Raw genomic sequence first — 25167 nt, 5'->3', positions numbered from 1 at the left:
AACTTCTCCATGTTCTCATCCATCTTCAGTCACAGGTTGGATTCCATCATCCTGGAAGACTTTTCCAGCTGAAATGATCCCATAATCCATGATTCTGTGATCTCCATGTTCTCATCCATCTTCAGTCACAGGTTGGATTCCATCAACCTGGAAGTATTTTCCACCTGAAATGATCCTGTGAATCTGCTTTTTTTTCATGAGGATTTTAAAATTTTCCTTTGTCTTGTTCCTGTTTTGGGGAGGGGGGTTATCAACGAATCATGGAATCATGGAATCATGGAATCATGGAATGGGTTGGGTTGGGTTGGAAGGGATTTAAGGATCATTTAGTTCCTGGAATCGCTGGAAGTGTCCAAGGCCAGGTTGGAACAATTTGGGATAGGGAAATCCCTGTTCATGGAATGGGAAAAGATGATCCTTAAGGTCTCTTCCAACCCCAACCATTCTGGAATTCTGGGATTCTACAATAAATTGTTGATCCTTCCTTGTGCTTAATAGAGAGACCTCCAGGAGATGAATATTCCCAAATCCACCTCAGAAGATCACGGGATCGTGGGATGAACCAGCTGTCACTATCAGACCTTACAGCATTCCTGGGATTGATTTTCTTAAGGAAAATTGCTTTCCTCCATGGAACTCTGGGATTGTGTCCATCCCCTGGATCGTCCTGGGAGCTCACTGGGAATACTCACCCCTGCTCTGGGATAGGAAACCCCTTTCTAGTGACCTCTTCTGGGATTTCTGCCCAGAATTTTGGGATTCTGGTTCTCATCCGCTGCACATCCCAAATCAGATCCCACATCGTTGGCTTCCTTTTAAAAACATCCCCGAAATTTGGAGCTTAATTACGCAGCTGTAAATTACACTCTGAGAGTTCTGCTCCTGAAAAACAGAGCAATTCCATCTCCCAACACCACCACCCCCACTCTTGGAATGAATCCTGTGGAATATAAACAGCAGGAAGCCAAGGAATCAGGGGGATGTGAAACAGTGGGATTTTTGTTGTGTGACACTGAGGTGTGAGGAGGACGAATCAGGAGCTGATCCAGCTCCACTTCCAGCCCCTTCCTTCATCTCATTCCCTTCAGATGTTTCCCCTGCACACAATCCAGCAAGGGAAGAATTCCACTCTTTGGGATTTTCCATGGGAAAAGGGAAATCAAAGAAATTAACAACCTGGAGGGTGGGTTTTAATTAAAACTGGTTTTAGCAGAATGTGTCTCTGCCTATGGAATGGGATGATCCTAAAGTTTTTCCAGCCCAAATCATCCTGGAATTCTGTTCACACTTATTCATTTCTAAGCTTAATTTAAAATTAATTAAAAATTAGGCTTAGTTTAATTTAAAATTAAGCAAAAATGAGCTTTTTGTGCACAGAAAATGCTTCAGCTCACTTCCAGCTGGGCATCCTGAGCTTCACTTCCAATGGCATGGAAAAGCAACTGGAATATCAGGTAGAACTCCTGGATCTTTGTCTTCATAAATCCTGGGGGTGATTCAGCTACAAAAAGTTCACCAAGTTGTTGAAAATATTAATTGCAAGATTCATATTCCCAATTTCTTCCACTAAAATGTCCATGTTTGGAAGAACCTTTATTTTTAACCTCCTTTCCTATTTTTAAAGCAATCTGCAGATCCTGATTTGTCCCACCAGTGATGATTTATAAAAAAAAATAATTGAAGCATTTTGAAGCATTTTTGTTGTTTGGTTTTTGTTTTGTTTTCTTTTTTCTTTTTGTTTTGTTAGGGTTTTTTTGGTTTTTTGTTTGTTTGTTTTTGGGAGTGTTTTTTGGTCCTTTTTTACATTTTTTGTGGTTTGGAATATAACTGGAAAAGAAGAATGAGGATCAGAGAGGAAGAAGAAAAAGCAAAAAAAACAGGAAGGGATATTTCCAATGGATTTTGCCTTGGTAAAATATTAAGTGATTAAACAGAAACTTAATAATTTAAAACAACTGAACATAAGGAATGGAGATTCATCCTGATGTCTCCCAAGTTTCCTTTACAACTGATAAACACCAGAGCTAAAGGAATATGGATGTGCTGGCTGGAATTTTTCCTGGGAAATCTCTAATCCAACCTTCCACTCAGAGCAGGGAGAGGTAGAGGAATGTTGGAATTTTCACTGGGTCAGTCAAGATCCAGAACAAAAGCCAAGTTGGATGAGGCTTGGAGCAACCTGGGATAGAGGAAGGTTCCTTTCCATGGAATTAGATGATTTGAAGATCCCTTCCACCCCAAAGCATTCCATGGTCCTATAAAAACATTCCCATTATGTATTTCTCTTATTTGTTAAAAAATAGATTTTTTAAATTATTACTTTCCCTCTCACAGGAAGAGATGCATTCCCAACTCAAAACCTCAGAATCCCAATCCCCAATTTCCCACTGGGAGCCAGTTGTGATGGAACATTCCCCCAAAACTCCAGGGCAGAATGGAATTTGTTAACCAAGAAATAAATAACAAATATGAGAAAAACTGGCTGGCAGCAGCCAAAGAGAGGCAACATCCACACATCCCTGATTCCCTGCTCCCAAATTATGTATTTCTCTTAATTAAAAAATAGATATTTTTAATTATTATTTTTTCTGTCACAGGAAGAGGTGCATTCCCAACTCAAAACCCCAGAATCCCAATCCCCAATTTCCCATTGGGAGCCAGTTGTGATGGAACATTCCCCCAAAACTCCAGGCCAGGATGGAATTTGTTAAGAAATAAATAACAAAGATGAGCAAAACTGACGGGCAGCAGCCAAAAAGAGGCAACATCCACACATCCCTGATTCCCTGCTCCCAAATTCCTGTGCCCGCCTTTCCCAGGCTTTTTCTCTTCCCCTTTCATGCGGCTGGGAAGGGCAGGGCGGGATTAGGGATCCCTCAGTCTGTGTCTGATGCCTCGCTGGAGGCTGATAACATTCCCTGCTGACAGCAGAGGGATGATTGGCACGGATATAAAGGAGGGAAGTGTCCGGGAAGGAATTTTTTCCATGCCTTGGTCACCGGCGGCCTCAAAGCCTCCATTGTTGCCGGTAGCCAGGTGAACAATTCGTGCCTCTGAAGGAGGGAGATAGGGATCTGCCATCCCTCTGGAGAGCCATCCCCGCCTCCGGGACCCCTCCAACCTGCTGGAATGGCTTCAGAGGCCGTCGGATGTCAGCAGGGATGTGGAGCCTCCCGGAATTTCCTCAGCTCCGGCTCCGCGCCGCGTTCGGCTGCGCAGGTGTTGGATAAAGACACCGATATTCCCAAAAATCCCTCCAGGTAGAAGTTTCTCTGGGGAATTCCTCATTGTGAGGATTTTTTTTTTCTTTATCCATCCATGCCAGGTGAAGAGTTTTAGGGATGCAATTCCCTGGATAATTATCCAGGTTTGTCCTGACTCAGGCAGAATGAATCCAAGGCCAAACTGGAAAACCAGAATAATCCTTGTGGTGCTCCAGAAAAATTCCCACCTTGGACAGGTTCCACTTTCCATCAGGATGAAAAATCTCCTTGGGGGTCTTACAAGCTTGGAATGATTTAATAAAATACTCCCTCAAATTTATGGAGCTGTGTCAGGGAAGGTTTAGGTTGGATTTAGGAATAGATGGCACTGCCCAGGCTCCCCAGGGAACCGGCACATTCCCAAGGCTGCCAGAGCTCAGGAATGTTTGGACATCACTCCCAGGATGCCCAAGGTGGGATTTTGGGGTGTCTGTGCAGGATCAGGAGCTGCACTGGATGATCCTTGTGGGTCACTCAGGATATTCCATAATTCCTTATTTTTTTTCTAATGCAGAACATGAGATTCAAGTAAAATTCCCACTCTTGGTTCCAGCTGTGTTCCCGTCCTGGGGATTGGAACGAGCTGATCTTTGAGATCCCTTCCAACCAAACCATTCCAGGACTCCATAATTCTCTTCCCAAATCCCTCAGGAGCTGGGAGATGCTGCTCCCTGTGTGTTTGGAGGCTTTGGGAACACAGCTCAGCAGAGCTTCTGCTGGGCTCAGTTTATTTTCACCCACTGAGATCTGATCCTTGATATTTTTCAAAGGAATAAATGGGATTTTGGGACTCCAGGAGTGGCACCTTCATGGGATTTTGGGGGAGTTGCCATCTCCCTCCCAAGGCAAGCAACTTCAAAAAAAAAAGGGGGAAAAAAAAAAGTGGGAGAAAAGGAAAAAGAACCCATTAAAGTGAGTTTTGAACCCTTTAAGTGAGTTTTAAACCCAGAACAAACATTTGAATGTCAGACTTCATCCCACTTCAAAAAGTGGAGGAGGATGTAGTTTGCCTTTGCTTTATCCATCTGTAGCTTTATCCCAGCATGGAAAAGCAGGATATTCATCCCAGTGGGAGATCAGAGAGGGATCAGCAAACCCTTCTGCTGCTGTGTGGAGCTCCCTGAGTCGTGGGAGTTGTTTTTTCCCCCGGTGAGGATTTATGGCCGGTGATTCACGGAGCGAGGCCGTGTTTGTTTTCCTTTTCCGACGATATTCCAGGAAACATGACATAGCTGTTATTGCAAGGATTCCTTGTTGTTTTTTTTTTTTTTTTTTTTTTTTTTTTTTTTTTTTTTTTTTTTTTTTTCCAGGTTTGCAAATCCAACCAGGAGATAACAAGGAATTTCCACTTGGGGAAAGGAATTTGGGGGTGTGTGTGTTGTCCCCTCTGGAATGGTTTAGCACATTCCCAGTGTTTGCATGCTGCAGGATCCAGAAGGATTTGCATCCATTTATAGCCATGTGCTCCATCCTCAGGAGGGAAAAATGGGAAAATCCTGCCTGGGTGGGGGGGGTCCAGCTCCAAGGTCATGGAATCATGGAATGAGTTGGGATAGAAGAGATTTTAATCATCCCATTCCATGGGCAGGAACAGCTTCCACTATCCCAGGTTGCTCCGTGGACTATTCCAGGATGGGGCAGCCACAGCTTCTCTGGGAATTCCATCACCCTCCCAGCCAGGAATTCCTTCCCAAAATCCCATCCAAACCTCCTCTTTGACAGTTTGAATCCATTCCCTTGTGTCCTGTCCCTCCATCTTTTGGAAATATTCTCTTTCCATCTTTCCTGTCTCCTCCATCAATAAAAAACACAGTGAGGTCACCCCAAAGCTTCTCTTCTCCAGGCTGGAAGAAATCCACAGGAAGTCCAAGTTTTCCAACATTGCTGCCCAGAATCCAATGGTTTTAGGGAAAACTCTGCCTGAGGAGGGGAATTATAATCCTTGCACTCGGAATGACCAATTTTCCAACGGATAATGGGGTGGAATTGTATTTGTGGGTTGGTAGGACAGCACTGGGAAGAAGTTGGATGGGCTTGGAGCAACCTGATCTCCATGGAGATGTCCCTGCCCTGTGACCCTTCAGGTCTGTTCTGATCCAAACCATTCCAGGATTCCACAAAGATCAAAAGCTGGGTTATGACATCATAGTTCCACCAAAATTCTGAGGATGAAAACCATGGAAATTGCTGGAATATTGAACATGAACCACGACCAAAGACAGGCAGTGGGAACCAGGATCATTCCACGTTCCAACAGGCATGGAGGATGTTTTCCCAAGGTTTTTTCCCCCTTCCCAGTTCTCATCCAAACCCTGGCATTTTCTGGAGACCAGGAATTCGTGGAGCACTCTCTGATTTTGCTGGTTTTGGCCAGCATTGAGCTGCCCCCGTCGGGTCTATCAGCATCTCAAGGAAATTGTAAGTGCTTAACAAAGAAAATCTGAATTGTTCCAAATGTGGGATATTTTGGGCAGCCTTTGAATCCCAAAAATCTAATTCCAACTCTTTTATTCCTTCATTTTAGGGAACAAACCCTTGTAACAAAGTTTTCTTGGAAACACCACCAAAACTGATGCTTTTAATTAAAAAAAAATAATAACAAAAACAAATTAAAAGACCAATTGCAATTGAGAGGGTTTTTTTTTTTTGGGTTCAATTTTCCTACTGGAAAGTTGGAAAAGGTTATGGAAATAAACATTTCTTTTTGCCTGTGCCTAAGCATTTTTATTCCAAGGAATAAATGTATTCCCTGGATTAGGAAAACAAAAATATGAGGGCAAAGCAGCTTTGCTTTCAAAGGTGGAATTAGAAGTTGGTTCAAGCAGATCCACCTGGATCCCTGGAATATTTGGAGGAAGGTTCTGGATCTTGGAGTGGGAGTTCTGCCTTTAAATAGGAAATATTTTGTGTCCCACCAGGCAGAGATTTATTCCCATGGCTTTTAAATCCTCTCAGAGGTGAGGACTCCATCACTGCCCTGGGATGGAAAATCCTTTCCATGAAGGAATCATTCCCAATATCCAACCTAAATCTCCTCTGGAAAAACTTGAGGCTGTTTCCTCTCATTCTGTTCCTTTTTCCTTGGGAAAAGATCCCAATTCCCACCTGGATCCACTCTCCTGTCTGGGAATTTTGGAGAGTGAGAAGGTCCCCCCTGATCCATTGCTGCAATTGAAACTCCTACACTGATCAGGATTGCTGGAGATAAAATTCCTGCCAGCTCAGGTGGGAAAAACTGGGATTTAAGGAAAAAAATCCCCCTCTCATGGATGAGAAAATGAAGCCAGAAAGGAAATCCTAAATCCCTGTGCTCTCCTCTTCAGGAATATTTTTCTTATATAAGATTTTTCTTATTCCCTTCAAATATTTCTTATCATAAATTCCTTTTAGTAAATTAGTTATCCACTTCCAACCTGACCCATCCTGGGTCTCTCTGTATGAGATGGGAATCCAAATTTCTGCCCAAATTAAGTGAAAATGGGGATTGACACAAGTTTTCTGCAATTTATGGAATATTTTAAGCCTGGATTATCCAACTGGCAGAGTTCCTGCTACTTGATCAATTGCTGCAACTGAAAGTCTTGTCTTGACCAGGATTGCTGGAGATGAAATTCCTGCCAGCTCCAGTGGGAAAAACTGGGATTTAAGGAAAAAAATCCCCCTCTCATGGATAAGAAAATGAAGCCACAAAGTAAATCCTAAATCTCTGTGCTCTCCTCTTCAGGGATATTTTTCTGCTTCCCAGACATTTCTTATTCCCTTCAAATATTTATTATCATAAATTCCTTATCATGAATTCCAACCTGATCCATGTTGGGTCACTCTGTGTGGGAATCCAAATTTCTGCCCAAATCAAGCAAAAATGGGGATTAAACCCAAGTTTTCTGTAGTTTATGGAATATTTTAAACCTGTTTTTAAACCAGTTTGATCATCTAACTGGCAATGTCAGAGCTCCTGCTAGTGCTGCTCTGGGAGAAATTCAGAGTTAATTGCAATTAAAAGATGAGATTGTGCTAAATTTGTGCATCCTGCATTTCCTCACTGCTCCATTCCAGATGGAATTCCCTTCCTGGAAAAGGAATCCTTGGTGTAAAAGCCTCAAAATCCTTCAGTTTCCAGGAGATTTCCAGCCTTGGAAAGTCTCAAAATCCTTCAGTTTCCAGGAGATTTCCAGCCTTGGAAAGTCTCAAAATCCTTCAGTTTCCAGGAGATTTCCAGCCTTGGAAAGTCTCAAAATCCTTCAGTTTCCAGGAGATTTCCAGCCTTGGAGCATGGATTGACAGCTGGGATCACATTCCTCACATTCCCAGTGTTTCATTAATTATTCATTAATTAATGAATATTAATTATTCATTAATTAATGGTTCAGGCTGGACTTCCAAAGGCTCCACAGCACAGCAGATTTACCATTCCAGCATGGAGCAATCCTGCTGGACGGCTGGAATTCCTTCCAGGAGCTGTAAAGCTCCACGTGTGGGTTATTTTAATGAGGATTCCCCTCAGGGCTGTCCAGACAGCAAATCCCATCAGCCATGGAAATTCAACTCCTGACCTGAGGCTCCAAATCCATTCCCAGCCTTATAAAATCCACCTGGATGAGGTGGGAATGGCTGGAAATTGTGGAATGCACAGGTAGAAAAGTCCCTTTTTTATTTCCCAGCTCTGATTTCTCTCTGATTTCTCCTCACGAGTCCCAGGGTGGAGTTAAACCCACTCTCATTCCCTGAGCCAATAAATTTCCAGACAAACCACTCATTTTTCCCCCTTTTTTTTTTTTTTTTTTTTTGGTGGTTCCTTCAGTTCTCTTGGAGTCGCTGCAGGGCAGATGTGGGGTTGGTGAATAAATAAAAATTCACTGGGGATATGGGAAAGCCTAAAAATCTGGGGATAAGCAAATAAATCCCAATTGATTTGGAGGGCAGGTGATTTCTGAGCCAGAATCCCAGGATGGATTGGGCTGGGAGGGATTTAGGGATCAGCAAATTCCATCCCTGCCATGGGCTGGGACATGTCCCACCATCCCAGGGTGATCCAACCTGGTCTTGGACATTTCCAGGGATCAGGGGCAGCCACAGCTGCTCTGGGAATTCCATCCCAGCCAGGAATTCCTTCCCAAAATCCCATCTATTCCTACCCTCAGGCATTTCCAAGCCATGACAAATTCTTCTGCTCTTGTTTATCCCCCCCACACCCTCAAAGACATGAAGATGATTCCAGTGGTTCCTGATTTTTTTTTGTGGGATAAGGAATGAGGAAGTGGCTGGATCCAGTGAATATCTTTCAATCAGATTTCCATAAAATCCACGTGCAGAGAAAATAATCCTAATATTAGAACAGAGCTGGTGGTGAAACTTCCTTTTGGTTAGGGAGAACTTCTGGTTTTATAAATTTCCCTCTCAGAACTTGACCATTTTTTAGCAACCCAGGAATCTGTGGGAAATTCAGGATGGGAGACTGATTTGGGGCTTTAAGGTCTCTAAAAATCCAAGAAAAATCAAGGAATATGAATGTTAAAGGAAGAGGTGGTTAAAGTTTAATTAAAATCTTTAATTAAAGCTGTTTTGCCTTTTCTGTAGGGCAGGAGGAATAGGAATGTTAAAGGAAGAGGCATTTAAATTTCAATTAACATCTTTAATTAAAGATATTTTGCCTTTTCTGCAGGCAGGAGTCGGGATTTAGCCTGGAATTTGGCAAAACCTGGGAGCTGCTGGGATGAGGGAAGCTGGAATCTCGCTGTCAGGTTCCCTCATTTTTGTTATCCCAAGGTTTCCCCAGGGGCTGTGGAAGGAATTCCTTCTGTCAGGAAGTGCTGGAGCTGCAAAGGAAACTCCTAATCCAGGAGTTCAAAGCCTGCAGGAGGAAATCCAATCCTTCCTGCAGGGAATTTCCAGGGAAGAGTGGTTGACCACAAGAAAATAAAAGCTCTGATGGGAAGCTGAGTGAGGAGGAGCCTTGGGATGATGAAATTCCAGCAGTTTTTGGGACATTCTCCAGCCATGGGAATTCTGCAGGGAAGGGAAGGGGAGAGGGATAATCTGAGGATTTGGGGAATTCAAAGACAAAAAACTTTGATTTTTCTCACTCTTCTTGCACTTTAGGGACAAAAATCTCGTAGGAATGAATTAAAAAATTAGGGAAATTTGTTTATCCTTGGATAATATCAATTTCTGGGAATCTGAATTTCCTCTGGATTTTCCCACATGAGTGGGAAGTCAGATGGCTTCAAACCTGCAGCTCATCCCATCAGGAGAATTTCAGGATTCACTGACAATTCCAAGAGATTCTGATGGATTTCCTCTAAGCATTTCCCAGCACAGACAGAGCTCAGCTCTGGGAATTCAAATGGATCAGAATTTCCTTAAAACCAAATTATTTGAACTCTCCTGGATGTGTTTTCCTTGATTTTCCACCTCCCAGGATTGGACCAACCTCCACATGGATTCTCTCAGGCTTGTTGTGCTGTATTGAGGTTTAAAAAAAAAAAACTTAAAAAATTAAAAAAAATCTTAAAAAATTATTTGGGAAAGAGGAGGGAATTCCTTTAATGTTCAATCCATGTTGAGTTTAAGGAAAAGCTAAGGAAAGCTAAACCAGAGGAAAGTGAAAAACAACCCAGAATTGACCAAAAAATGCAACAGGGCAAAGAAAATCTCGAGCCAAGTCACAAGAAGTTGAATTTTGAGGAATTCTCCTGGATTTGTCCAAGGAAGGGCCTGGACAGGGATGGAAAATTCTTGTACTTCCAGTGTGCTCAGAAACTCAGCTGGAAAATCCTGTGAGGAAAAGCTCCATCAGGATCTCCACATTCCCAAGAAAATGTTCAACACATCCGATTCTCCCAAAATAACGAAGCCAAAAAATTCCTAAACAATATTCCCAAATTCTCCAGCAGCCAAGGGCTGAGTTCATCCACCCAAAGTTTTGAGGATCCTTCTATGAACAGAATAATAATAATAATAATAATAATAATAATAATAATAATAATAATAATAATAATAGTCACCACCATTATAATAATTATATTTAGCATTTTCTCCTTACTCTAACAAACAATAAATATTAAAATATCCACAAAACCTTAAAGATAAAAAGCTCTGGGAATGAAAACCTGGAAAGGAGGAAGTGATGTCCCAGTTTCAGGATCTGGATAATCAAGGAAATTATCCTTGGGAATATTTGTGTCTTTAGTTGTCAGGACACCTCCAGCTCTGGTAATTCCTGATTCTTTGCCCTTGTTGTGCTGCTTTTTCAATCAATCAATCAATCAATCAATCAATTAGAATTGTTAATTATAGCCACATAATTACTTGTAGATTTATATATATGTATGTGGATATAATTAATTATATATATATATATAAATATATATTATATAATTATATATTATATAATATATATAATATATATAATATATATAATATATATAATATATAATATATATAATATATAATATATATAATATATTATATATTTTTATATATATATATACACACACACACACACACACACATATATATATATATATATATATATATATGGATATAATTAAATAAACTTATTAATTGTGCTAATTCTCTCCCCCTATAATTGAAGGGGAAGGTGGCCCTGCCCAAACAGAGCTTTGTATCCTTGAGGAATATTCCTTAAAATCCCTCCCAGCCCAGACCATCCCTGGATTCTATAATTCTATAGGTTTAATCTCAATTTTATCTGTATAAAGACATCCAAGTCTTGATATCTGACGTGAATTTTTAAACCTTACATAAATTCTTTCTTTTCCAACTTTGTATTTCCACGATGCTAAATTGTTGCTTGAAGTCCCCAGGAGAAATAACCAGGATGAAATTTCCTATTTAAATCACATTCCCCCACTCCATATTTTGAATTTAATGGGTTTTTTTTGTAGCTTCTTCGAGCCACCCCCACCCCAGTATAAACCACTTGAACTGGGGTGGAATTCCAGCCCAGCCCAGCAAAATTTTTAGCACCCTCCCCTTCCCAATGAATTTTAATCCCAGTTATCCACACGGGGAAAATCAAAGCTGTTGTTTCATACCTCCCCCGAATTTTTATCCCAAGAGGGTGGGAAATGCAGGATTTTATCCCAGCCCTGAGCAAACCAGACCCACAGAGCCCAGAGTATTTAATCCTGCCAAATTAAATCCCACTTTACTTAATTAGGTGCTGCTCCAGGTGTTTGGTGACCAGGTTTTTTTTTTTAAGGTTACCCCTCCAAGCTGAGAAAAAAAATTAAAAAAATAAAAATAGAGAGACTCCTCCCCTGCCTTATCCCATCTCCAGGTTTATGAGCTCCACTCCACCAGGAGATGAATGAGCTCCCAGTCCCCTTGGCATCCTAAATTTTATGGGGTAAAACATGACCTAATTCCCTGAACTTGTCGTGCTTTGCTCCCCTCAGAGGAAAACTCGGTGGTTTTAAGAGCAAATAATTGGGGGAGGTTTGGGAGAAATAACTGAGGCTGAAGGGAAAGTTGGTCAGGAAGAGCTGAGAAATTGGAGAAGACCTGCCTGGGTGTGATGGGGGAAAGGAGCAGATTTATCTGATGGTTTTATCTTATTATCTAATTATTCTATTTATTTTCTTAGTTCCCCAATCAGATCAATTATTTGCTCTTGATAAATATTCTTGATAAATTTGTGTGGCTGTGTTCATATCCTGCCATTGCTGTGGGGTTGGAATGAGATGATCTTTCCTACAACAAACCCCACTTTGATTCTGCATTTTTTAAAAAAAATTCTTTATTATTTCATACAATTTTGGACCTTCTGCTTGAGGAATTTGGTGTAAATTTATTTTGGGGAGTTATACCAAATCATGGCACTTTTTCAAATGTCTTCTTCTGGTGTCATTTTGGTTCACAGTCAGAAATATCAAGGAAAAGTCTGGATGGAAGTTTTGTCTTCTTGATCCAGAAAATGGGAATGCTCAAAGCTGGAATGTGTTTTTCTGGGTTTGGAGACAGGGATTGAGCTCCCCAGAGGATTCTGCCATTCTCATTTTTCCCATATTTTCAAGGAATTTTGGCTTTTCCAGGCGTGCTGGGTGGCTCGTGGAAAATGAAGGAAGGGACAAGGACATGGAATGAAAACCCATTTCAGGGAGCTTGGATTGTGGAGGTGAAGCAGGTGATTATTATCTGCAATTATCAGGTTTGGATTATCCTGATTTTTGGGCAAAACTGAGCGATTTGGGGGAGAATCATCCAAACCAGCATCAGCAGAGCTTTCCTTGGAATTGAATTTATTTTGGGGCTTAGGAGGAGTTTTGCTGCTGGTTTTGGAGTGGTTGAGCCACGGGATCGTCCCTGCTGGAGGAAGTTTCCAAGCTGGGACACAAACCAGAGCAGGAATGCGAAGGAGCTGCTGTTTTCCCTCATTTTTATTTTTCTTTTTTTTTTTATTTTTCTTTTTCTTTTTCTATTTCCCCTTTTATTTTTCTGCAGTCAATCAACTCCTGCCTTAATTACACCTGAGAGAGCCCACGGCCACCAGGATTTGCCGGGCTGATTCCCAGGAGAATTCCCCAAGCTGCCTTGCTTTGAAAGGGGCTGGATTGTGTCTCCTGTTAAATAAATGCTCAAAATCCTCTTTTTTCAGCAGCCTCGCCTCACACCTCGCCCTGGCACGGGAATAACGGCTGGGAAAACAACTCGAGGGCCACCTCCTCAATCCTCAAAGGAATGGGAAAAACGGGGTGAAGTGCTGGAACCCTGAAGCCTGGGAGTTTTGAACTTTCTGTGCTTTCTGCTGCTGAACCCCAAAACTCACTTCTTTTGACCTGAGGCCGTGGAGAAGGCTTCCAAAATTGTTAGAGTCACTGGTGTGTAGTTAGAATAAGTGATAACAAAGGCAGAAATTCATATTTCCCCGTGCATCCCAGCTGGAGCTGGATACTTAAATCCTAAATTATCATCTGGAAAAATCCTGGATTTGAAGCCTTTTCTATGTTCAAGAAAGAATCCAAAAATAATTCCCTCTTACCCTCACCTGGGTGCAGCCAAAGGGTTAAACCCTTTCCCACCGGGACCAACTTTTCCAATTGCATCCGGAATTCAGGGACAGCTTTATCAATCACACCTGGAGCAAACAAAAACCGAGCTCCAAACCTTTCCTTATCTCCCAGTGTTTGCCTTGGGCTGTTTGGTTTCCAAAGGTCATGGTGGAAGCAGAAGGAACTGTCCAAGGGGGATGTTTCCTTTGGAATTGGGTGACAAATTTGCTGGGAGGGCACTGGAAAATGATTGGAAAAAGGGAGGGGGGGGTGGTGAAGAGAAGAGGCCAGAAAAAAAAGGTTTAAAAAAAAAAATTTAAAGGAAATTTTTAAAAGAAATTTAAAGGGGAAAACTAAAAAGAAGAGGGATGTGTCTGCACAGCCTTAAACAGGCAGCTGTTGAGGGACAGATGAGAAATTAGGATTTCATCCAGCTCCTATCTTTATTTATTTATTATTTATTTATTTATTAATTATAGGGAATTACTTCTTTCTTTCTGGTCCTTTTGCTTGCCATGCTGCAGGTGCCACTTTCACCAGGTTTAAATGCTCACTGGGCACCTGGTGAAAATGCCAAATTTCCTCCTGGAATCATTGAACTTCCAGCCTGGAAAAAATGTCAGAACTGTGAGAGGAGCTACTGCAGCCATTGCAGCTGTTAATGAGAAAATAAGAGAATTTGGAGCAGAATATTTCCCTCCATATCCACAAAAACCTCCAAAAAACCCTCTCTGGGCTGAGTTATCATTTTGGAAAGGCATTGGAAGATGGAGAAATTATTTTAGAGACCAAGACCCCTGGATTGAAAAAAATCAGGGATTTAATTAAAGCTGAATATGGAAAATTTTAATTCTGTGCCATTGGATTTTGGTGTTTCTCCTCCTGGTGAACTGCAGGGTCTGCCTGTAGTGGCCAATATGAACACAGGGGAAAATCTCAGAAAGCTTATTTTGTCTGAAAGAAAATGATGATATTTAAAATTTTTAGCAGGGATTTGTAAAAAAAAAAAAAAAAAAAAAACACCAAAATTATTCCATTTAAAAAAATTTAAATCTGTGGTAAATCAGTGAAAATTGGATTTTCTCCTGGTGCAAACCAACTCCTGTCTGGATCTTACAACACAAACTCAGGGAGCTCTTCAGTGATCTGCAGAAAATGCTTAATACAGAATTATTTGAAATATTTTAAGGTCCATCCTTTCTGTGACAAAGTTCCTTTTCCATATTTAATGTACAACCACAATTCATTTACTGGAGATTCCCTGAAAATTCCTGGTGGTGAAGGAATCAACTGAGCACAGGGAGGACCAAAAATCTCCAACTGTGCATCCCAAAATTACTTCCCTGAGAAAATTTGAGCCAATTCTCCATCTCAGGAGCTCAAAGCACTTTGGAAGTATAAAGGAATTAAACCATGTCTGGTCTGAAGAAAGGAATTGTTTCTATCCCAGTTTTTTTGGCTGGGAAAACTCAGGCAGGGAGATCTTCAGTGACTTGTTCCAGGTCACAGCCGGATGGGGAATGGGAAAAGTCATCCTGGAATTGTGGTTAAGCCCATTTGCTCTCCCTAAACCCCCCAAAATTCCATTGAAAGGAGATTGGGAGTGTGGGGAGAAGGAATCAAGGTGAGGTCAAAGAGGAACTCAAGGACAAGCTGGCACGGCTGGAGCTGGATAAAAGGATTAAGGAGCTGGCTGGCTCTGGGAACAGGAAACTCTGTCTCCTTCTGGAGGGGCTGGAAGGAGTTCAAAGTGCCCTGCATGGGATGGGAAATGAGGGGAATGGGCAGGGCAGAATCCTGGGATGTGACCTCAGGACAGGACGGATCCACAGCCCAGGCCAAGAGCTGAAATTCCTTCCTCACCTCTTTGGGTGACCTGAGCAAAGAATGGACGATGAGAATCTTCTGGGACGAGCTGGAAACCCAGGCTGGGCAGGAATCAGCTGCCAAAGTCACTGGAGAGTTCCCAGGGAACACATCCAGAGCTCTCCATGGAGGCACTTGGGCACCTGGATGGTTTTCCCAAATGCAGATCCGAGTCCCCAGGGGGGTCAGAGCTGTCCATGGACTCTCTTGAGGTGTCCTGGGTTCCATCTGGTCACAGAACATTTTCCTGTCCCCTCCATGTCCACCTGGGACAATTTCCCCACACTTGTTCCCTCTATCTAGAAATGGAATTAAACCCCTCATTACTACAGCAAATGCATCCCAAATAATTGTCCAGTTCATCCCAAATCCCTAAATTCTCTCTATCCATACAATGGAATTAAACCCCTAATTAGTACAGCCAGTGTATCCCAAATAATTGTCCAGGTCATCCCAAATCCCTAAATTCCCTCTATCCATACAATGGAATTAAATCCCTAATTAGTACAGCCAAGGTATCCCAAATAATTGTCCAAGTCACCCCAAATCCTTAAATTCCTTCTATCCATACAATGGAATTAAAGCTCTCATTAGTACAGCCAGTGTATCCCAAATAATTGTCCAAGTCACCCCAAATCCCTAAATTTGATCTATCCATACAATGGAATTAAACCCTTAATTAGTACAGCCAATGTATCCCAAATAATTGTCCAGGTCATCCCAAATCCCTAAATTCTCTCTATCCATACAATGGAATTAAACCCCTCATTACTACAGCCAATGCATCCCAAATAATTGTCCAGTTCATCCCAAATCCCTAAATTCCCTCTATCCATACAATGGAATTAAATCCCTAATTAGTACAGCCAGTGTATCCCAAATAATTGTCCAAGTCACCCCAAATCCCTAAATTTGATCTATTTTTGGAATAATTTGCTCTTTTCCTGACTCTTCACCAGAGGGATTCACATTTATCTGTGCAAATTTACAAATTAATTAGCACAGAGGAAATTAAGGGAGTTCAATCCCACATTTACAATTTCCAGTGCTCCATTCCCAAACTTTGGAAAGGGCTTGGAACAACTACAGCAAAAACCAGAGGAGATTTTCTTCCTGAGCCCCTGGGAAGCTGCATTTCATTCAGGAAGGTGGATTAATTTGGGATTTTTGTCTGGATTTGGGAAGGGATTAAAGATAGGATGGCAATTGATGGATATCCCTGATTTTTCTAGAAATCAGCCCACATTTTTCCTTATATAACTTATAGAAAACATCTTTGGTTTCTCTCTTCCTGGCCAATTCCTGCAGTAGCATCCCCTGGATTTTGTGGTCTGGAAATTCCAAGTTTTATATCAAAAGCTGTGTTTTTATATTGGTATTTTTTATCACTTTTTGAGATGTATTGGCAAAGAATTTCCTTTTATATATATATATAAATAATTGTAAAATAGAAATAAATATAATTGAAAATATATAATTTATATAAAATAGAAATAACTATTTTTGTAAGTTTATCTAGAACCTCCAGGTAATATTTGGGTGCACATTTTGATGTGGGAAAGGGAAAAATCTGAAATAATTTCTGTGATGTTTTAGACCTCGAACATTCAAAGGTTTTGCTTTAATTACTATTTTAACACCTAATTAAAACCAAAATCTCTCCAGCTGCCTTCCTTTGGAAATAAAACCTCTTCCTGAGTTTAGACTGAACCTCAGTTTTATTTCTGAGATTAGTGGTGATATTGAAACCAAACTGAGATTTTTGAGATAAGGAAATCTGGTATGGAGGGAAATGGGTGCCTGGAAATCCTCTGAGCAATCCTTTGGATAATCAAGAATATCTTGGATGTCCCTGGATCCCTGGAATTGTCCCAGCCCAGGCTGGACAGGGCTTGGAGCAGCCTGGGACAGTGGGAGGTGTCCCTGCCATGGCAGGGGTGGCTCTGGGTGGATTTAAAAGTTTTTTCCAACCCAATCCATCCTGCAGCTTTAGAAAAATGTGATATTTCAAATATTTCTCTAACTCCTCCTTTCTATTTCTCTATCTTAGCCAGACATAATTCCCCCAGAAATTCCCAGATGTCCCTTCAGCTGGGATTTGTAATCCCTCTTTGGATAGAGAATATTCCTGCTGAATTTCCAGCAGTTGCCTCTACCCACAGGAATATTCCTGAGGAAACCACCTGAGAAGTTCCAGAGATGATAATTCCATAATTACATGATATCAAATACTGAAATTTCCACTCAGGGGATTTTTATGGAATTTTAATCCCTAATAACAAAGGCTCCAAACTTTTTTCCAAAGTGACAAATCCATCCATAGTGTTACAGGTGCCACTGGAAAATTCTCCCAGAGATAATATTCCTGTCACATCCCTGGAAATTTCTCTTTAAACCCCTGAGTTTGTTCACCCTGGGCACTCTTTGCAGGACATCAAGGGATTTCAAAAGTAAGATTCCCTGGATTCATCCCAAATTTCTGTGTCTGGATAATTTTCTCCCTCCTTGACTCCATTTCTGTATCTTCAGCAGCACAAAGAAATCCTGCCCCAGTTATTTTGGCATTTCCTTGGAAAAAAATTTCCATGTGCACACTGCCTTTGCAAAAATCTCTCACGTATTTAAGACATTTCTTTAATTTTCCTTCCATATTTTTGCTTCCAGAACAATTTTTCTTTCCTTCTGCCCATGATCCTGTCATTTTTCCAAGCAGTTTTGCTACACCCCATTCCTAACTGATCCCAAAAGAAGGAAAGAATGAGAAAAAGAAAAGAAAAATAGAAATAGAAGAAAAAATAGTGATAAAAAATGTGGGGCAGAGTGAAAATAAAGGGGCATAAAATGTAAAGAAAAGGCCAAAAAATGGTGAATTTTGTGGATTTGATGGAATATTTCCTGCTGGGCTCTTCCATAGGAGCCCCCTTGTGCTAGGAGAGATTTTCCCTTCCTCACAAACCCCTTTAACTTTTGGCTTTTCCACAGGGGCTGCCAAGGAGCAGCTCAAAAGAGCAGGAATGGTTTGGCCAGCCAAGAATCCACCTGGGAAGTGCCACCAGCTCATCCCTCAATCCCAGACCCCGCTGGACCCGAATTTCTGATGCTGTTGGGTCATTCCCACCTGGGAATAGCTGACCCAGGAGGGTGGATGGGACTGAAATCTTGATTTTGGGTTGTTTCAGCCTGATCCTCCCCGTTGGGATCCCTAATTGAATTATTCACTCCGTGGGGGGCAGTAATTAGGGAAGAGCTCCCATTCCCTGGATTTTGGCTGAGCTGGAGCAAACAGGATTAGAATTCTTCCCCCCAGCTCGGCAGTGCAAATTAAATGTTTATTCTTTCATGGAGGGGAAATGTCAGCTGCTTCAAATTACCTGGGAAAGATCCCAAAGGATTGGGGAGTTTGGGAGATACAGGCCTGAATTCTGGAGGAAAATGTTCTGTAGGTTTGGATTTTTTTTCCACTTTTTTAAAATCTCATTGGGTTGAGATCAACCTGTGAACTGATACTGAATTTATGTTTTTTTTTTTCCCTCCTTTTCCTTCATTTTTAAATTTATTTGTTGAAGTCAGGAAGGTGCTGGAGTCAGAACTGGTCGCTTTTGCTTTTATATCCTGTAAAATTCCAGGCTTACAGGGATCCTGTCAAGTCAAATTTGACTCCAAATTAAATTTTGGGCTGGGAATCAAGAGACTTGGATGCTAATCCCAGTGACCTGCTGTGTGACCTCTCTGGACCTCGGAATTCCTCTGGATAAAATAGGGATCCAAATCTCCTTTCTCCCTGACCTTTATCTCCCAGGATGATCCCGCAATTCCAGACATCAAAGAACAATTTTTCCTCCTTACAGAATGGGGAAAAACGGGGGAAAAAAGATAATTTAGTAGTGAAAGAAACAGTTTTGGAGTCACTTGAGGATTTCCAGGGTCCAAATTGTCCCTTTTGCTGCTGAGCAGGGTCCAGTGTGTACATTGCACTTCCTGCTGAAACGCCGCCAGCTGGAAAACTCATCCCAGAGAAAACCAATCCCAGAGCTCCACCTGCTCCAGCAAATCCTCTCACATCCTTCTCAGCGCTCAGCCCTGCTCTGACCTCACACCATTTTGGAGCTGGAGTGGCTGCAAGGAGGAAGGACCTTCCTGAACATTGCAAAATTCAATTTATTTTTCCAAACCGTCCCACGCCCTGACTTGCTCTCAATTCCAGAAGGGGAACATGGAGAACATTGGATTTTATTTTGGGAATTCAGCTCTGTGAATCTGCATCCTCCTGGAAGCGCAGGTTGGAGGGATTTAAAATCCAGGAGTGGTGGATTTGAGCAGTTGGACCCCATGGTTTTTCCAACCTAAAGGATTCTGGGATGTGATGATCCCATGATGGTTTTGTCTCTGAGACCAATTTGGTTTTTTTAGGGCTCTGCCAAAGCACAATTTTCTCCTGTTGCCATTCCGTAAATGCAACTTTTCTTCTGCTCTGTAAGTCCCACCTGGTGCCTGCCTATATGAAGGAAAATTTGTCACAAACTGATTATTCCCTCACACTGGAATTTGGCTTTCCAAGACTCCCTGGCCTGGCCAGGAATGGGGAGTGGTGCCTTTGGTAGAAGGATGGGAAAAGAACAAGGGCTGGAATGGCCACAGCTCCAGGAATTTCTGCTTCCTCAAGGATAAAAATACCAACCCAGTGCCTGCCTGAAGTGAAGGGAATTTGGCACAAACCAGGGATGACCTCACATTGGAATTTGGCTTTCCAAGACCCCCAGGCTGGCCAGGGATGGTTGGGGGTGGCTCTGGTGGAGGGATGGGAGAAGGGAGAAAAGGATCTGTGCCCCTCTCGAGCTCTGGCAGCTCAGGGGATCATGGAATCATGGAATGCTGGAAGGGTTTGGGTTGGAAGGGACCCTTGGGGATCACTGAGCTCCATCCCATGGGCAGGGACACCTCCCACTGTCCCAGGTGCTCCAACCCCAATGTCCAACCTGGCCTTGGGCATTCCAGGGATCCAGGGGCAGCCACAGCAAGTCTGGGAATTCCATCCCAGCCAGGAATTCCCAATTCCCAATATCCCATCTAACCAGCTGGAGCCATTCCCTGTGTCCTGTCCCTCCATCCCTTGTCCCCAGTCCAGCTCTCCTGGAGCCCCTTTAGGCACTTAAAGGACTCTGAGATTCTCCTGGAATTTTCTCCTCTCCAGCCTGGGCACCCCCAAATCCCTTCCAACACAGCTCAAGCTGTTTAACCCCTGCAATTCCTCAACCCAAAGAATCCTGAGGGGTAAATCCACCCCAAATCCCTGCTCCTGCTGAGCCAAGCTCAGCATCCCAAAATTCCAAACCCCCTGGCAGGGGTGGCTCAGAGCCAAGGCAAGGCTTGCTTGGGGGTTGTTTTATGAGCCCTTCCATCTGGGGCTCTTTTCCTGCCCCCTTTCCTGGGAATTACGGGGGGACAGCCATAAATTTGTGCCACATCATCGCTCCCATTCCGGGCTGAATCCAATATTCCCTGGGTGAGGCTTCATTAGGAGGAAATTCATGCCTTAAACACCTTGCAGGCTGGGCTTTTGACAAGTCATCACATTTTTGTGTGCCCTGCTTTATTTTAAAGCCCCTCTCTAATGACATTCCTGAGCTGGGGCTGCCTGGACGCCTCTGGAGGGGGAGAAGGAAAAATGGGGTGTGGAATATTTATTACAATGCAGGGGGGACAATCTCTCAGGTAATTCCAGCTCCTCAGACTGTCCCTGTTCGGCTCAGGACAATGTTAAATCAGGAAATAATCAGGAAAATAGGGAAATAATCAGGCATGAGCAGGAGCTGTTGAAATGTGGATTAAAGCACATGGAAAAATGGGAAAATTGTTTCAAACTTCCCATTCCACCCTGATTTTTCATTGGAATGCTGTCCCCACCCACCCAATTTTCGTCCTAGGTACCCCAGGTGAATCCCTCTGGTCTGGAATTCTTCAGGATAACCTGGGAGAGCTTTCCATGACTGGTTTTTTATTTTATTTTATTTTATTTTATTTTATTTTATTTTATTTTATTTTATTTTATTTTATTTTATTTTATTTTATTTTATTTTATTTTATTTTATTTTATTTTATTTTATTTTATTTTATTTTATTTTATTTTATTTTATTATCTTTCTTTTCCTTTTCCTTTTCCTTTTCCTTTTCCTTTTCCTTTTCCTTTTCCTTTTCCTTTTCCTTTTCCTTTTCCTTTTCCTTTTCCTTTTCCTTTTCCTTTTCCTTTTCCTTTTCCTTTTCCTTTTCCTTTCCTTATTTCATTTTAAATAATTTCATTTTCCCAGCTTGGATGACTAAGGAGAGCTGCCCAGTTCCATGAAATGATCCTTCTGGAAATCCTGAGGCTTTTCCCTGACCACTGGCTTGATAAGAGATAAAAAATTATTTTAATTTGGGTTTTACCTCTTTTAAAATCTCACACCAATAAAAATGAAATAAAGACAAGTCCTAACTCCTAAATATCCATTATCCCCTAAAAATGTTTTTATCCAAGATTCCAGGGAGAAAAATCTCCTCTAACAACTTGAATTTTCCTGCATTTCTATAAGTAGAGAAATCTTCCATGTCCTGAAGGTTTAGAGGAGCTGTGGAGCCACTTTCAGTGATTTAATTGATCCTTTCCATCCAATTAATTTTGGCCAAAATCTCTTACAGTGAGAACCTGATGGGTTTTGTGAGTGTAAATTCCAAGAAATTTGATTAAACTGGTTTTACTTGGAATTTCAACTAAATCCTATGAATTTTGGACTGAAAAAAAAAAAACCCCAAACGTGCTGATATCCCAACAAAATAAATAAAATTATATATCTGTGCAATGGACAGAGTTGGTGAGTTGGGATTGGGAACTTCTGGGATGATCCAGCTCCCCTTTTCCTGCCAAATTCCTTCTGAAAAAATCATTAAATGACAGGAAAAATGTGAAATCTCCCTAGTTTGGGAGAATCTTCAGCTGCAGCCAATCCTGGGGCAGTGGACAGGACACCAGGAGACATCCCAGGATTATTTCTGGGAATTCCAGGAAGGTCTCAGAGGGTCCCTGAGTTGTTGTGCACTGAATCTCCTGCAAAAGGATCTTTAAAATTAATTAATTATGGAATTAACAGAGTTCCTAGAGAATAAAAGAGTGAGGTTGTTGTGCTCCATGGGGGGATATTTAATCCCAAAGCCCAACTGAGCTGAAAAATGAGACTGGAACTGAACTTAGAGATTCTCTCCTTGACCAAAGAAAATAAATTTATTGTCATTCTTTATCAATTTATATCTCTGCTTTATGCCTGGATCTCCAATTTATATCTGTATTTTATTTTTCCTATCAAAATAATTTCAAAATAATCAATGCCCTAAGTTTCAAATTCCATCTTTCTCTGCTGGTTTCTCATCCATTTGATGAATAAAAAATTGGGTTGAAATTTTATGGTTGTGCAAGGAAAATTTCACTCTGGAAATTCCCCTTCAAGGTGAAATCCTTCAGGATTTGATTTTGCAGCCGGAGAAAGTTCAGGATAAAAAAAAAAACATTTTCTGAGATGATTTTCCTTTGATATGTGATCACTGAAATGAGGGAATCTGGAATAAAAAGCTGCTGGTTGGAAGTGCAGGGAGTTCACTGGGGCTGCCTGTGGAATATCTGCAGGATCCTTTATTTTTTGGGAGCCTGAACAAGGGTAGAAATAATGAAAAATAAAAACAACTTTATTTAGGTTTCCTGTGAGCTAAAAGAGGGGAACTATTGCTTTGTCTAACTTCAGGAAGTTCACAGGGATCTCTCCAGGAATAATTGAACACCAGGAGCTCCTGGAGGCCAGGAGGAGTCAGAAATTTAAATTTATTTTAAAATTAGGCTGAGAACTGTCCTGTGCCAATGCTTTACAAAATCCAGTGGTTTCCAGGAGACTTCTTATTAATTATGGATAAAAAGGAAGAAATCAGAATTTGGAACGGGAGTATCTTGAAACTGTAGCTTAAAAGCACAAAGAAAGAGGAAATAAATGCACCTGAAATTCCAACATCTTCACTTTGGGTCCCTTCCTTTCCATGGAAAAGGTCTCTGCAAGTGGCTGGGCAGGAGCAGAAGGTGACAAAAGCCACCTCTGTACCTCTTGTCACCTCCAGCTGTGCCCACACTGCAAACCACCTCTCTTCCAATCTTCCTTCACTCTTCCCTGTTTGGGGCAAATCCTTAAGGTTGCCTGGAATGTTTTATTTTCCCTTTGAAGGCATTTTCCTGCTTGCTTTCCTTCCACCCTGTGATTTCTCTCTTTTCTGTCCCCTCAGTCCAGAGGATGGAATAAATTAACAGCTCTGCTGTAGTTACACCTAAATACAACTAAGCCTATTAACTTTATTCCTGGACCTGTCCTGGGCTCTCACCCCCAATAATTTTCCTTTCAGGAGATTTCATTCCCTTTGTTCTGACTTCATTTCCAGGGGCTCCAGAAGCCAGTCACAAGCTGGCTGCTAATTAGCTGGCACTAACAGCCTCTGGTTCTTTTGGGGAATGTTTGCTGGGAGTCACATGGGACAGTTTTAGTAACAGCCATTCCTGCTTTTCCCTGCATCCTCCTCGGGCTGTCCAGGCTGGATCCATCAGGGGTGTTTTTGGAACAGGTGGAAAAGGAGGAGAAGCTCTTTGGTGCTGTTTTTTTTTCCCTGGAGGTTGTGGGATCAGGTGAGATGTGGATGTCCCCCCATATGGGATGTCCCCCTCATCCTGTTCCTGCCACCACATGTCCCTCAGGTAGATCCTTAATTTGGGGATCACCCCCCTGCTCCCCTTTTCTCCTCTGACACGTTCACTGTGATTTCTTCAGGATTGGGGATGGAAATTCCATTATCCACCTCTGCCCCACAGTTTTCCCAATCACCTCCCCACTCTGGGCTGGGAGGGGGGTCCAGGGAGCCGTCCCACCCCGAGGTGTATCTGCAAGATGGATTTTGGGTGCCCAGCTTCCAGAAACCAGAGGTGAGGACACAGCCAGGAGGTTGGAAAGAGCTACAAACACCCCAGCTCCTGTCCTGCTTCCCAGCAGAGCAGGTGGTGTTTTTCCTGGCATGTGGAGAGCTCTGGTGATCCAGGGAGCCCAGCAACCATCCCCACACCCTCCCCAAACCCCAAAGATGCAACTTCTGGCACTTGCCAGGCACCAGGTGCCTCTTTTCCATCTGGGCAAAACAGGAAATGAGTCAGGCAGGGAAACAGGCTCACATGAGGAGCTGGGAGAGACTGCCCTGGAGGTTTTGTTATTCCTGGGCGAGGAGGAGACACCTGGACACCTTTCCTTGAGGTGCCACAGCTTGGGCTGGCAGGAAAGGGCAGGACAGGTGGGGAAAGCTGATGTCTTCCAGCTCCTGATTGACTCCAGCCCTTCCTGCTTGTGAGGATTCCTCCAAACCCCCTTTCCAGCTGCTGGTGCTGGAGCTGCTCTGCACTTCCTACAGGCCTGCTGGAATCCTGGAATGGTTTGGGTTGGAAGAGACCTTAAAGGTCACTCAGTTCCAACCCCTGCCACGGGCAGGGATGCCTTCCTCTATCCCAGGTTGTTCCAAGCCTCTTCCAAAATCCAAAACCTGGATTTTCATGGAATTTCCCAATCCCTGAGAGGTGCCAGGATCCTTTTGGGAGACTCCAGCCTCTCTGAGGAGGAGCAGAGCAGAGGGTTGGAGGTCAGCTCTTCACACAGAGGGAGGCAGCAGCCCTGGGCTCTGCCTGGCACCACCCCAGGAGTCCCTGGCACCCCAGCCTGGTTCTCCCCCTCTGTTTCTGACCCCTGACTGGGGCAGAGGGAGGAATCCCACCTGCTCCAACCCCAATTCCCATTCCTGCAGCCTGGGGGACTTCACCCTCAGGAGAAGCAGCACACACTGCTCTGCTCTTTGCAGGTTGGACCAGGTGGTGTTTAAAGGCTCCTGCCAACCCAAAATATTCCAGGATTTTGTGTTTGGTGCCTTTTCAGGATCCTGATCCAGGTGTTTTCAGGTTGCTGATGTGAACAGAGACCTGGCTG

The 25167-nt window shown here is 42.5% G+C and overlaps 1 protein-coding gene across 1 annotated transcript in view; it reads left to right on the top strand.

The window, feature by feature from the left end:
- Positions 1-9020, top strand: part of ALS2CL (ALS2 C-terminal like) — a 96752-nt gene extending 87732 nt beyond the window's left edge. Inside the window, exon 27 of the transcript XR_008839756.1 lies at positions 9005-9020. The gene's annotated coding sequence lies outside the window, so the exon portion shown is untranslated. The remainder of the gene's footprint in view (positions 1-9004) is intronic.
- Positions 9021-25167: the final 16147 nt, after the last annotated feature.

This window comes from Oenanthe melanoleuca, chromosome 2, assembly GCF_029582105.1.
Source record: "Oenanthe melanoleuca isolate GR-GAL-2019-014 chromosome 2, OMel1.0, whole genome shotgun sequence".
Lineage (NCBI taxonomy): Eukaryota > Metazoa > Chordata > Aves > Passeriformes > Muscicapidae > Oenanthe > Oenanthe melanoleuca.
Note: the sequence above shows the minus strand (reverse complement) of the source record. Positions and strands in the feature narration are given on the sequence as shown.